At 46.4% G+C, this 14851-nt stretch overlaps 1 protein-coding gene across 8 annotated transcripts in view; it reads left to right on the forward strand.

Moving 5' to 3' along the window:
• TSPAN18 (tetraspanin 18) overlaps positions 1-14851 on the forward strand; it is a 210595-nt gene that overhangs the window by 34493 nt on the left and 161251 nt on the right. For 5 of the 8 annotated variants that reach the window (XM_059722773.1, XM_059722772.1, XM_059722774.1 and 2 more), the window contains one exon: positions 5860-5973. The exons of the other annotated variants lie outside the window; for them this stretch is intronic. The gene's annotated coding sequence lies outside the window, so the exon portion shown is untranslated. The remainder of the gene's footprint in view (positions 1-5859; positions 5974-14851) is intronic. 8 annotated transcript variants of the gene reach the window in all.

Below are 14851 nucleotides of genomic sequence, written 5' to 3' on the forward strand. Positions count from 1 at the left end.
ACAGAAAGCAGCGGCAGTGCCTAGGTTCCTCTTTCCAGTGCCTGCTCATGGCCAGTGGGGAATACTGAGGGAGAGGAGGGCAGGGAGCAGGGTCTAGAAGGAGGAAATGGCATGCCACTGCTGCCGTCCCCAGCCAAGCCTAGCTCCCTGCACAACTGCTTCCCACACCCCTGGCTGGAGTGGGTAGGAGCAGCTCTGCTATCCTTTCATCCCTAGGTCAGCTGGGAACAGTGGCAGCAGTGACATCAGGGAGTGCCCCCTACCCCACCTCATGTGACTGCTCCCTGTCTGGTTCTTCCATGTCCCCCGCTGACCAGGTGGCTCCAATCAAATCTTGCTTTCATCCTTCCATGCTCTGAGGGGCAGTGTGCTGCATCCACTTTTAGTAAATCCCAGATCTGCCGATGGCCCCATCCTACTTGTCATCCCCCTTTCTTCTTTGCTGTAGTTTTCTAGAAACCAGGGCTGATTTGTCTTTCACATGCATAAGAGTTTTAGCGTCTGGCATTTGTGACATGGATCACTGCATATGGCAGAAAGCACGTGCGCACACATTCATACGCAGCCAGCTTTCCCTGCACAATGAAGATTTGGTTAAAAGGGAATTAGGTTTAATACTGGATTTAAATTTCTCATAGTTGGCTGGTAATAACCTGATCTCAAGGGCTGCAAGCAGGCAGTCAGTATTCTGCTCAAGGCAGTTAGTGTTTGCAAAACCTGAAAGAAATTGAATTTTGATATTGAGGAAACTTTAATTAGAGCCTTTTTAAAATACAGTGTATGTACTTTCTAGTTCTATCTTGAATGCAGGCTTTTTAATTTCTTTAATGTATGACATTCACCTAGGCTTCTGGGCCTCATAAACATTTGACAGTAATATTTTTTTCTTGCATTTTGAGGAGCTTAGAGCAATTGATCAGTTTTATAAATGTATAAATTGCAATCTGGAAGTTGATAAAGTGAAATCTTTAGGGCAACAGAGAGAGAGGTTTGCAGATATTTAGCCATTTCACTAATAGGATTTTCCCCTACAGCTAACAAGGGATGGAAAATAGTGGGTATACTTTTTGCAGGCTCATAGTTTGCATCTTCAAAAAGGGAGGCAGGCATGAAGATCTGCTCTCATTTTTTCACTTGTTGGACAGGAGTTTGACTGACTAGCCTGAGTTTAGAGGACTACTGGACAAAGGATAATTTCCATTCTCCACAGATTTCCTAAAGCCATGATTATATGGCTTTCCTCCTGCCCCCTGGTGTTGGCTCTGGATTTAGGACCCAGATGCCTTGTTTTGGGAGGGCAGATGCCTTCTTCAGGGGAGAGGGGGAGGAGGGAGGGATGACCTACCCTCAGACCGACCACAACCTTTCCTTTCAATAATAGGCAAATTTACTGATACACAGTGATAACAGAAAAGAAACAATACAAACAATCAATCAATTCTACAGTTACCAATCCTAGGGCTCTCATCAGAGTCAAGATGCATTTGGCCAGGACTCAGGCTTCACTCCTGAGGTTCTCTCTTGGGTGTCAGATGTCAGCAGCCTGGAGGTGGGATGCCAAGGCCCCCCCCCAGTGGGGTGGATGAGACAGGCTGGTGGTGTGCCCTCTGTCCATGGTGGCCTCAGGGACCCCTCCCTGGGGACAGGGATGGGTGACCCTCTCAGGGAGGAGGAGGATGGGGAGGAAGACCTGGGCCCTTTGCTGTTCTCAAGTCTCTGCTTTTGTAGTCTTTCCTCCTCCTGATGACTTTTCATCTGTGGCTCTCGTTGATTGGTCTCTCTCTCTGGTCATCACACTGTCCATGTCGTGTGTTGTCAGACAAAATCCCATTTTCATAAACCGATCACATGCCCACATCCTAATTTGGGGCTTTACTGGTGTCCTAATTTGGTCTGTTCCCCCAAAACCAGAAAACTCCGCTGCGCTGCTCTGGGGCCTTGTAAGCTGGTTCCACTTTATCTCATGTTATGGAACAGTGTGGTACATGTCCCCACTTTCCCAGGTTGTATGTGTATCTGTTGGAGTTTGTTGTGTTAAACAGCCTGTCTGCTTCTGAAAGCTCAGAAAACTGTATGAGACCCAGGCTTTTAGGAATCAATTAACCCCTGCTGCCCACTGTGACCTGTTCTAATGAATATATATATTCATTAGAAGTCAATTCCCCAAAAGCAAAGCTTTAAATACTATTTTAAGCCACCACCTGCATCGACTACCAACAAAATAAGGCCTACCCATTTACTCCTGCTGCTACATATCAGAGGCTGGCTGTTAGATAATGCAGATGGTTATGAGGTGGACCTGAGTAGTTTGAGGTTTTGAGCTGCCTCCCCCTCCTTTCCTATTGCTCTTGGGCTCCCTAACAGGGAACCTAAGCATGGCCCTCAGGCACATGTCCCAATATAAGTGCACCTCAAGCCAGCAGTACAGTTCATCTGGGGCCTGTGTTCTAGAGGAAAGGCATATAGACCAACAGCTATTTACAGCTTATTGATTCTCTGTCACAGCAGTGGCACAAGCTTAGGACAGCCCATAGGATATTCTACTTTGCATTAGCGAGTGAAGATCCCCCTGAGTAGCACCCCTCCATTCCAGGTTCAGTCAGGAGCTCAACCAGGAGTTTACCCAGGAACTGGCTGAGGCCGCGTGCTCCAGGATGATGGTTGTCATAGGTGACTTCAATTACCCAGACATCTCGTGGGAGGATCATTCAGCAAAATCCGAGCGGTCGCAAAGCTTCCTATCGTGCGTGGATGACCTATAACTGACTCAAGAATTCTATGGGCCAACAAGAGATAAAGCGCTGCTTGACCTGGTACTGGCTACTGGGGATGACTTAATTGGTAACCTAGCGATTGATGGGAAGCTGGATGGCAGTAACCACGAGCTGATCACCTTCACCATCTGCCATAAAGCTGGCAAGTCATTCAACAACACTGAAGTCCTTGACTTCAGGAAAGCTGACTTTGACAAGCTCAGGAGGCTTGTCAGTGAGGCCCTAAGGGACCACAACCCCAGGGGGAGGGGAGTTCAGGAAGAGTGGTTGCTCCTCAAGGGAGCGATCCTCAATGCACAAGCTAATTCTATTCCATCTCGGAGGAAAGGCAGCAAGAGGGAACAGCAGCCCCCCTGCCTCTCCAGGGACCTAGCAGACCTCCAGAGGCTAAAAAGAAAGGCATACAAAGAATGGAGGATGGGATTCGCCTCCAAGGAGGAATATTCTGCACTGGTCCAGTCCTGCAGGGAGCAAACCAGGAAAGCCAAGTTTACAACAACTCCAACTAGCTTCGAGCATCAAGGACAATAAAAAGTCCTTTTTCAGATATGTGGGGAGCCGGAGGAAAAGCAAGGGCAACATTGGACCCCTGCTGAACCAGATGGGACAACTGACAACTGACACCCAGGAAAAAGCCACCCTATTAAATGGGTACTTTGCATCGGTATTTCATCAGTCTCATGGGACGCCCATGCCCACTACAGCACAGGGAGGTCTGAGTGAGGGAGATCCCCTGTCCTCCATCAATGCTGACCTCATGAAGGAACACCTTGAGAGGCTGGATACCTTCAAGTCAGTGGGCCCTGACAATCTACACCCCAGGGTACTCAAGGAGCTGGCGAGCATCATAGCCCAGTCTCTGGCACAGATCTTTGAGAACTGGCACTCTGGAGAAGTGCCCAAAGACTGGAAGAAGGCCAATGTGGTGCCTATCTTCAAGAAAGGGAGGAAAGTGGATCTGGCAAACTACAGGCCCATCAGCCTGACTTCTATCCCAGGGAAGATCTTAGAAAAGTTTATTAAAGAGGCCATCCTTAATGGACTGGTGGATGCCAACATCCTGAGAGAGAGCCAGCATGGGTTTGTTGCAGGTAGGTCTTGCTTGACCAATCTCATTTCCTTTTACAACCAGGTGACCTATCACCTGGACAAGGGGGAAGAGATTAATGTCATATATCTTGACTCCAAAAAAGCCTTCGATTTGGTATCCCATGATCACCTCTTGGCGAAACTGGCCAGTTGTGGCCTTGGGTCCACCACGATCCACTGGCTGGGAAATTGGCTCTGTGGTCGGTCCCAGAGGGTGGTAATTGATGGAAGTCAATCATCATGGTGCCCTGTGACCAGTGGGGTCCCCCAAGGCTCTGTCCTTGGACCCATATTGTTCAATGTCTTCATTAATGATGTGGACATTGGAGTCAGAAGAGGACTGGCCAAGTCCGCCGATGACACCAAACTTTGGGGCAAAGCATCCACACCTGAAGACAGGAGGGCCATCCAGGCTGACCTGGTCAGGATCAGCAAATGGGTGGATGATAACCTGATGGTGTTTAACACTGAAAAATGCAAGGTTCTCCACCTTGGGAGGAAAAACCTGCAGCATCCTTATAGGCTCGGCAGTTCTACACTGGCTAGTACTACGGAAGAAAGAGACTTGGGGGTCATCATTGACCGCAAGATGTACATGAGCCTGCAGTGCAGTGCTGCAGCTAGTAAAGCAACCAAAATGCTTGCTTGCATCCGTAGATGCTTCTCAAGTAAATCCCGGGATGTCATTCTCCCCTTGGTGAGGCCAAAGCTAGAGTTTTGCGTCCAGTTTTGGGCCCACAATTCAAAAAGGATGTGGAAAAGCTTGAAACAGTCCAGAGAAGAGCCACGCGCATAATCAGAGGTCAGGAAAACAGAACTTGCAACAACAGGCTGAGAGCTATGGGGCTCTTTAGCTTGAAAAAGCGCAGGCTCAGGGGTGATCTGATGGTCACCTATAAGTTTATCAGGGGTGACCACCAGTATCTGGGGGAACGTTTGTTCACCAGAGCGCCCCAAGGGATAACAAGGTCGAACGGTTATAAACTACTGCAAGACCATTTCAGGCCGGACATAAGGAAGAATTTCTTTACTGTCCGAGCCCCCAAGGTCTTTCATAGCCTGCCATCGGAGGTGGTTCAAGCACCTACATTGAACACCTTCAAGAGTAAATTGGATGCTTATCTTGCTGGGATCTTATGACCCCAGCTGACTTCCTGCCCTTTGGGCAGGGGGCTGGACTCGATCTTCTGAGGTCCCTTCAGCCCAAATGTCTATGAAATCTATATGAGCTTCAGAGACTGGAAGGAGATGAAGAACAGTTGTCAGGGGCTGGTGTGGGGAGAGCTTGCCTTGCCAGGTCCCATGTTATGTCAAGCAAGAGGGCTTATTTGGAGAGCTGTCACCCTGGTGGAGTGTGGAGAGCACTTTTGCCAAAACTGATAACCTCCGGCTTTCCTTTTCTTTTGTTTTAAAAGCGCCCCAAATATTTTGAATCACTTCGTAGGTTGTTTTTTTGCCTCTGCTTTGTTTGTCCTCTTCGCTAAAGATGCTTTCTCTCTCATTGCATTTGTATGCAAAAAACCTGTTATCAAATTATCGTCATAATCCTCTTAAAACAGATACGCTTCAAAGCATTTACTGTCACTGTCTCTGAGGCCCCTATTACCATAAAGCAGGCGGTCTCCTCTGAGGTTTGAAGTTCCCTTGCATAACTGTAAGTTTATTTCGCTAGCTCTCTCTGGATGTGAAGCAGAGAAACAGATTGAAATCTTGCCTTCCCAAGGCTCAGAGTCCGTGTGACGACTTGATTAAGATTTGAAAGACAGCAGCTTTATTTCATCCACTATTTCTAACATTTTTCTCCCCTTCTTTGTTCTTGGGGAATGGGAAAGTGTCAGAAGTGTTCGAACAAATGGGATTCAGATCTTTCCCTGTATCCTGTGCCTGGAAAGTTTTTTGGGAAAGATCCTATTTTAGTAGCCGGTAGAAAAGCCAGAAGCCAGTTTAATCCATTATCTTTCAACTCCTTTTATTTATTTTCTCCTCCTCCACAAAGATTAACAGCAAGGAGAACCGGATAGAGAGGGAACCTGGAAGAGCTTGGTGCCCAGCCCCAGCCGTGAAGGGTAGGAGATATCTGTGTGAACCACACCACTGCCTGGGCAAAGAGGTTTGTTTTGGTTAATTAAGACTATTCAGCGTTGTTTGGATAAGAGCCCTTAGTCCCCTCAAGGAGCCAGGCAGCCTGGCTTATTATGGGTTTGCAGCATCTCATGGTCCCCCTTGAGTGTGTTACCTGTTGATTTGCTTTGTTATCTTGGCCATTTGGAATACTATTACTGTTACTATTATTTTGGTGTGATTATTGGGCTGGCTGGAATGGGCAAAGTGGACAAAAATCAAGTGATGACTCTGTGACTTAGTGCTGAAGCAGGTGCTGATGGATTTGTAGGGGTCTTGTTGGAGTCCATTGATTTCTACACATTCAAAAATCCAAGGGGATTGCACATTAACAGTGTTGCAATGATTATTTGGCTTTTTATGGACCTAGAAGGGATCAGTAAAACTCCTTTGAGCAGAATCTGAAGGGTGAGGCTTAAGATTGAAACCATTGTATAAATAACTGTGAAAGGGGCCCATGAGTCTTTACTCTGTAAATTGTGAAAGTACCTCTGGTGGAAACTTTCCACCCTCAATGTGATTATTAGACTAGGAGGGTGAATCCAGCCATATTCACTCAGGCCAATCCATCATTGAAGGCACATACTAGAATTAGGGTGGGGTGTCTGTAGAATCTTACATGCTCGAAATCTGTCTTACCTATAAAAGTTTTGTGATAGATGTGTATGCTTGAAATGTATTGGGTGCATCTATGCATGCAATGAAAGTGATGCAATAAACTCTAAAGCAGTTTGAACTGGAGTTAACTGCTCCCGGGAACAGTGTCTACCTGTGGATCCGAAACAGCAGCGCTTTGAGCTGGGGAAGAAGGGGATGTGCGTGTGTGTCCGGGGGGGAGGAGGAGGAGGTAGCTGCATCGGGCGGTGGAGGGGCTGGCTGGGGCACAAGTATCAGGTAAGAGTCTGTGATCCTTATCTGGCTGGGGGGACTGGGTGCAAGTTACACCTGCAAACCCCATCTACATGTGCATTTGATCGCACATAATGACTCTGCTGTAAGATAGAACTGTCCCTGACACTACTATCTTACAGCAGAGTTAATTAGTTTACTGCGCCCTAATACTGGTGCATGTGTAGACTGTGACACTTTGCTGCGGAGCAAGCAAGTTGATTAGTCAACTCGGCAGTAAAGTGCATGTGTAGATATGCCCATTATCTCCTATTTTACTCTTCTTGTCTGTATTATTGCCCCTCTCTATGTTAGAGACTGTTAATGAACAATTTTTTCACCACAACTGCAACTGATTCGACTCTGTGTAATGTTGAAAGCTCTAATGGAGATGGACCGCTAGCATTTTAGGTAATGTGATCAGAAGCAAGTCCAAGATTTTACACAGGGAGTGTGGGGGCAGCGATGCGCCTCCAGCCTCCTCCTCCACACCCCTCAACAAGAGTGGGCAGATCATGCCACAGAAGCAGCAGTCAGGGACAATTTTTAAGTCTAAAGAAAGGTAAGAATTCTACCACCCACCTTTTCCTCCCTGTTCGCAGCCATGTCCACTCCCCTCCCCTACCACTCTCCCCTCCCTTGTCTGCCACTGTCCGTGAAATCTCAGGGGATGAGGGGCTCCTCTTGTACTCCAGATGTGCTGCACAGGGCTTGGCCTGGGGCAGCTGCATTGGCAGCTGGTGGGCAGGTTCCCCCTCCTCACACCTGCTCCCAGGCTGGCAGAGAACACCCCAGAAGACCAGGCAAGGAGAGAGAAACCTGCCTGGCTGCCACAGCCACTATCACTGCTGTTGTCCTGGGCTAAGCCCAACTCCTTTGCAGCTAAACTGGAACAGGGCTGGAGTTCCCCTTATCCCCAGGATAGCATGGACAGTGGACACCTTTGAGCAGTGGCAGGCAGGGGAGATGGGAATGTGAAGGGGAAGTGCCTCTGAGCAAGAAAGGGAAGGGATGGGGAGGAATTCTTACCTTTTTTGTGACTTAAAAAAGTTCCTGGCTGCTGTTCCTGCCATGTGGTCAGAAAGGGGAGAAGGGGGTAGCTGTGCATTCTGCTCAGGTCTAATGGACACAGTGTCTAACACACCTCACATAATTGTCAGTGGTAGGGATGCACCGGTTTTAACAACAGGGGAAAAGTGTTTTGCAGTCTTTCCCAAGTAGCAGACATAACTATGAAGTCAGTGGCCACATCTGAGGTTGTACTGTGCTGTGTTCTGTCCTTTACTGCTTTATGCAGATGAATGTGGTGGGATAGTCTATAACACTACATGTTATATACAAGTTGTGTGGATCTCTTTTTTTTCATGGCTCAGCTGTTCCATTATCGTGTCTGATAAGCGGGTGTGTGATTTGAAGTAGAGCTGTCAGCCAGAACCCAAGGCAAGCAATAGTCCCGTGCGTACAGTTTGGGGGCAGCTCGGCTTCTTTCCTGATAACTCTCTGCCTCCCACGGCAGTACAGTGCGCGCTTCTCCTAAACCATAATCATAATCCTCTTTTCAGCAGGCGCCGCTATCCCCACAGGAAGCATTAGCAATATCACAGAGTATGGAGACTTCATTGTTCCCCTAATCTGGAAAGGGAGCTGAGACGCGACAGAGAAAACTTTAACCTTTTCAGTGCCTCTGTTTTGAGTCATTTTCGCTGTGTGGGGAAAACTGGGAAGCCTCTTTGCTGAAGATAAACCAAAGTAACTGTGTCCCACCAAGGACAAACTTCACAGGATTATCTTACTCTATGAAATTCATGAGGGGGCATGTCCTTGAATTTGCGTGCATTCGATACAGCCTGTTACTGTGTATATGGGAGTAATGAGCTTATTTAAGGGAAATTGGAACTTCTCGGCAGCTGGCTCCAAAATGGCAAATCATGAAGGCTGGGGATGACAGCAGTATTGTTGTTATTTAAGGACCAAGTAAATGCTTGGGACAATGCAAAGGAAGTCCTGGGCATTGTCTTAGGAGGGAAGGGGTGGGGAACTGAACAGAAAGACAGCTTAAATCAAAGGAAGGATTTGAAAGGAGGGCTGATGGGCCCTTTGGGCATTGGAGCACTAGTCACCCCAAGCAGAGGGGGCAGTGGACACATTCTGAAAATGGACACATCTTTCTTATTAAAAAAAAAAAATATTTTTTTTACTATTTGCATCTCTGGGCTGAGTGTGAATATGCTCTCGGAGGCCTGGCAGTCTGAGAGCAGTGTGAAACTGGAAGCCATGTTCCAACTTGCTGTAATAGGCTGCACTTCACCCATGCAGAGAGGCTTAGCACAAAATCTGCGTGTCATTTAAGTGCATGTGTAAGCCTGCATGGGCCATGAATGTACATAGGCCATGCACTTTACCTCTGGTCAGGATGGAAATTCACTCCTAATGAACAACTTGGATCTACCCTGCTCCTTCTCTGTCTCCTTTCCTAAAATCTTTCTGATCACAATTGCTTCTGCACTGGCTCTTGCATTGTGTTTCTTCCTGACAAGGTCTGTCTCATTTCTCTCAGGTCTGCATTTGAACAGCTTAGGTCTGCTATGAGAAGAATCCCAGTCCCTGGCTATAAGGTTAACAAGTCCGGTTGAGAGAATTATCTACACGTGCATGTACAATCATCCGTGAAAATTCTTTGGAGTTTTAGTCCCCGTTCTAATTAAAAAAAAAATAAAAAATCTCATAATAGTGTGAGAGAAGGATCTGGAGAGAGAGTGCATTTTATTTCTATCAAGGCTCCCTGGAGATTTCTTTTCTTTTTTTTTTTTTTTTTTAGGTAGGAAATGTAGCTTTCAAATCTGACACTTCTTCCAGACTTCAAAGACTAACCATTGAGGACTTCTTAGGAATGCTACATCTGTTCAAACTAAATGTGTGGTGGGGGGCACTCTGTGCCTAGAAAGAGCTTCTGAAAACACCTTTGTAAGCACTCAAGTTTCTTTTGGAATGTAGTAAACAAGACATAAAATCTCAAATGTACTTCAATGGGGAGAGGGGGCACCTGGCAGAAAGCTGAAGGAGGGGAACACAAGAGGGTGGGAGTAGTTGTGTTACATTCCTGATCGTTTTAGACAGGATCTTTATTTTGCTGGAGAATTACCAACAAGCCCTGTAACTTTTTTTTTTTTTTTTTAAAGTCAATTGATTCTGGAGTCACAGTCAAATGAGCCAACTAAAATTGGAATGTAAAGTGCTTGCTTATTTCCATATAAGCTCTCCTTTTTATGCCAGGTTTATTCTTATGGATACATAGAAGGCTTTTCTTTTTTTTAATTAACATTACTTATCACTATACTTTTAATTCTTTAAACACACAACAATGAAGTTTTACTTCAGTTTAGCTCCATGCTAGTAATATTTAAATTATGTTGTGATCTAAAAATTATTGGTATTGGGCTTTGGAATAGGCCATAAAATGTTGTAGAAAAAAAGTCACTGCAAACAGACAGAGTGGGATTAGCAAAGAGTTAATCTAACATCTTCCTAGTGTTGTCAATTAAGAATTTACTTCTGAATTTAGTGGGAGTAGAGCTGTGTTGATGATGAGCACTTTGGGAAATCCTACCTGTAGTTCTTGCTTACATAGTGCATATAGACATAGTCTAGTCCCAAAACAGGCTTGTGTGTAAATGTCTTTCTTAAAGCTTGAAGGCATGCCTTTTCTTAGCTGAAAGTCTTTCTTTTTTCCCACCATTTTAAACTGGATTTATTTTCCTCCTGGTTTTTACAAGAACTTGAAATGAAGGTGGCAGTTTTGTTTTACCTCCTTGCTCAGTGTGGGAGAATAGACTGGCCTGCAATCTTCCAGGAGTTATGGTTTCTCGAGTCCTTTTCTATAACTAGACCTGTTCCTTAAACTTTTGGGACATTTTATTTGGGACATGTAAGCTGCTTTAATACTGTGCCCAGAAGCACTGCTGTGAAGCATGCCCTGCCAGCCTGTTCCTGCTCTGTGTGCACCAGACCTGGGGGATAAGGCATAAGGTTGCCTTAGGGTAGCTGAGCAAACAGCAAAAATGTATGCCTGAAATGGAGAACCTGAGTTGCACTGGGGTTGTGCTTGGGGCTGCCCCGTGGTGCCGCATTCTTGGAAACTGGCACGTGCAGAATGGGAGTGAGTGGGCAAAGCTAAGCTCACAGTGATGTTCTTGAGCACAATATAGCAAGGTTAGGGACCTGCCCTTTGTCTTGCTTTTTTTTTCTGGTTACAGTTAGCCACATGCATGCACATGCCAAAAACATGCCAACATTTTGTAACTGCCCCACTCGAGGGGTGGAGATCCTTTTCCTAGCAGTGCTTCTTAAATGATCAGCAAACTTAAGCTTTCAAATACATCAGAAGAGCACCCTGGCTTCAGCCCTCTTAATCTGTTTAACCTTCAGCAGCACAAATATTTACTCCAGGCACCAGATAGTCAGGCAGTATAATTCTGATGCTAACAAACATGCATTTGGAACACCAGGGATGCTGCTGATTGACTAATCCTGACGGATTCCAGCAATCCCTTGTCTAAATAACTAAATAAACCTCCTATATGAAGGATTATAACTAAGTAAATAACCACTGGGAATTCAGATGAGCAAAGCCAAAATATGGCAGTTGGCTCTTTTGTTATGCCTGATTATTTATGTATTTTTATTAAGGATATTCATCTTAGGCTAAACAGATGTGCAAAGAACATTGCAAATATTGATACATGGTGCTGTTGTATTACGGTAGGGATAACGTTTAACTCTGTCTTCTGATGGAGCTGCTCGTGTTCGGTGTTACTTACCTAATCTATTCCCAATGTAACAGTCTAATTTTTACTTTTACCAGGTCTGATTTTTGAGGGGTGCATGCAGAAGTCATGTTAACAGCCACATGAGTCTTTTTCCCCCTCTACTGGCTGGACCATGTAAGAGATTTAAGCCTTCAGAACAACAGGCCCGGCTTTTAGATGCAAAGATGCTGGGTCTAAAAAGATACTGGGTCTAATACAAACAGGCATGTCTGACCTGGGATTATTACTCTTAATGCATACAATCAGGTGTTGCCAGCTCTGGAAATTGGGTTCATTATTATTATTTGCACCCCAATATTTCCTACAACACCCATTTGTGGATCAGGGCCCTGTTGGGATAAGTGCAGTATAGACAACCTTAAGGGTAGTGCAGATTCTGACAGTGTATCCTACTTCTCTTCTATTCATTATTCATTACTTTTAAATACATTCCAAAGGATGATTAGCTGAGAGGTTTGTGTAAGAATATTGCTTTAATAGCCTTTGGCATTTCCTTGGTCTGTTGCTTGAGATCATTCCAGAGGTGTGTGAAGGATGTAAACATCAAGGAGGGAGAACAATTGCCAAGGGCAGCCTAAGGGGAATAACTAAGAACAATGGGATAAAATTAAAGAAAGGAAGATGTAGACCATTTCAGGTGAACTTCCTAATGGTAATGCTCATTAGATTGTAGGATGGTTTCCAAAGGAAACTGATGTGAGCTTTATCACTTAAGGCTTTTCAGACTAGACTGCATAAAGCACTAAGAAATGCACAGGATGAAGCAGTTTTCCATTGACAGGAATGGGCAGGAGATTTTACTTAACACTTCTGTTTCCCAGAGCTCTACTGGGAAATACAGACAGAAACTAGAAAGAACAATGCGTCTCTGCAACTTCTGGAGATTGTTGGATATGGTCACCTGGTCCTAACAGATAACACCTACACAATGCACTAAAATAAAGTGAAATTCTTCCTCTCCTATAAATGTTCTTGCCAACGTGCTCTGTGGGAAATTCTTCTCTAGCCAGTGCTGTATTAATCTTATCAATTTAACTGTGTGTATGCGCACAAGAATCCCCTGAATTAGGCAGCTAATCTTATTTCTGTCCTTGGGTATGATCACAATCTGAGTAATTGTCCATTTGTTCCCCTCTTGAAACCAGTCAGAGTGGATTTTGGGGGTGCCTCCTGGGGCAGAGAAATCTAGACACTGATTGCCCTCGGAAGAAGGAAAGAGAAGGACCCAGTATATATTTAACCTAAACTTCAGCGCTTATCAGATGTTCACAGGAAATAAAGCTGGAAATAACCTATTTACACATGTTTTATACCTGTGGGAGCCAACCTATTTGGCAGGCATGCCACAAATTAGCCCCATACCTTCCATGAGTGCCACTCTGATTCCTGTGCTTTGCCCTATCAGCTATTCTGCTTTCTGCTTCCTGCCCTGTATTCCCTGCCAAATTTGCTTCTCTGGTCCCTGCCCCATCTGCCACTGTGCTTCCTGTCCCTCCCCAGTCTGTCATGTGCCACACAAATTGCCTGCCTACTGTCACTTGTGATGCACATGCTGTAGGGTGGCCACCCCTGTTTTATATTGTTGTAAAAGCAGGGTTTTAATTGGTCAGATATGAAATCTGTGATCAGGCTTGGAAGTCCACATTAAAGAAGCCCTGCAACGAAATCCTCAGAGGACTGTGTTGTGCATCAATGATGATGGATGCAAAGATGATTTCTCTAGAAAATGACTGTTTTAGTTGTGGATGTTGCCTGTTGGACAGTCCTCCATGAAGATATGCTTTTTCATAGAATCATGAAATTGGAAGCTCACAGATCATCTAATCCAAACCATTCCACAAATGTAGCATGTGCTTTTACTAGACCAGTGATTTTCCATCTTTTTTCATGTGCAGATCTCTAAAAATTTTTGAATGCAGGTGTGGACCCCTTTGCAAATTTTCAATGGAGGTATGGACCACTTTGAATTGTAAGTGTGCATATTCACCTACTTTTCGTTGATAATAGTCATCTTTTGTGGACCCCTTAGACCAGAGATGGGCAAAATACAGCCCATAGGCTGGATTCAACCTGCCAGGTGGTTTCATCCACCCCATGGGTGCCCACCAATTAATTGTACCCGTTCCAGTCCCCATGCTTCACTCCCACCCTCCTGTGTGGGAGGGCCGCAGCCCCAGCCTGGCCAGCACACACAGCTTCCAGGCAGGGCTGCTGCTGGCATGGCTGCAGCTGCCGGAGGACCTGCTTGGCTTCCCCAGACACCAGCGGCTTCTCCTGTGTCTCTGCTTCAGTGCTTACGCTTGGCACCAGGTAGGGAAGCTGCAGCTGGGCAGGAATGCAGAATGCGGGGATGGCAGGAGAGCAGGGCCCATGCCCCATGGGGTGGTGGGAGTGCAGAGCTTGGGTGGACAGGGTGTGGGTTTGTGGGGTGTGAGGGAGGGTGGGGGGTGTGCGGACTGCCTCCTTATGGCTCATAGCCCCGCTGCCAGCAGCAGCTGCAGTGGGCCCTTGGGGTGCTCATGGCCTATGCAGGCCTGAGGCTCCAGCCAGTTTTGGGACCCGCATGTGGTGGCAAGGAGCAGAGCCAGGCTGGCCCGTCTCTATCATGCAGAACTCCCATTCCGTGCTTCCTGGCAGAGTCTCATGAGCTACATATGGCAGCAGGGAGTGGGGAAGGCAGCCAGATCCATTGCACAGGGCTTCCTCCCGGTGGTGCACAACGAGCCCTGAACAATAGAGGCAGGCCAGCCTGGCTCTGTTCTTTGCCACCATGTCCAGCCCCTGAAGCTGGCTAGAGCCGTGCATCACTGGGTAGCAGTGCCTGCATGGGTCATGAGCACCCCAAGGACCCACCGCCTTTTGCTGCTGCCACCGCCAGATGGGACTGTGCACCATGGATGGGAATGTGTGTGTGAGGGGGCCCCCACAAACCCTCCCCACAACCCATCCCACGTATGCACACCCACCAACATACCCTACCCCCCCAACACATACAGCCACACTCCCTCACAAGCCCCACACATACCCCCTCACCCCACCCCCCCAACCACACTGCACACACTCCCCCATCCATATCCCCCCCCCCACAGAACACAAGAGTAAGACTTTATTTTCCTATTATGCAGTCACCTGTATATACGCTATGCAAACACA

The sequence above is a fragment of the Alligator mississippiensis genome, chromosome 2, assembly GCF_030867095.1.
Source record: "Alligator mississippiensis isolate rAllMis1 chromosome 2, rAllMis1, whole genome shotgun sequence".
Lineage (NCBI taxonomy): Eukaryota > Metazoa > Chordata > Crocodylia > Alligatoridae > Alligator > Alligator mississippiensis.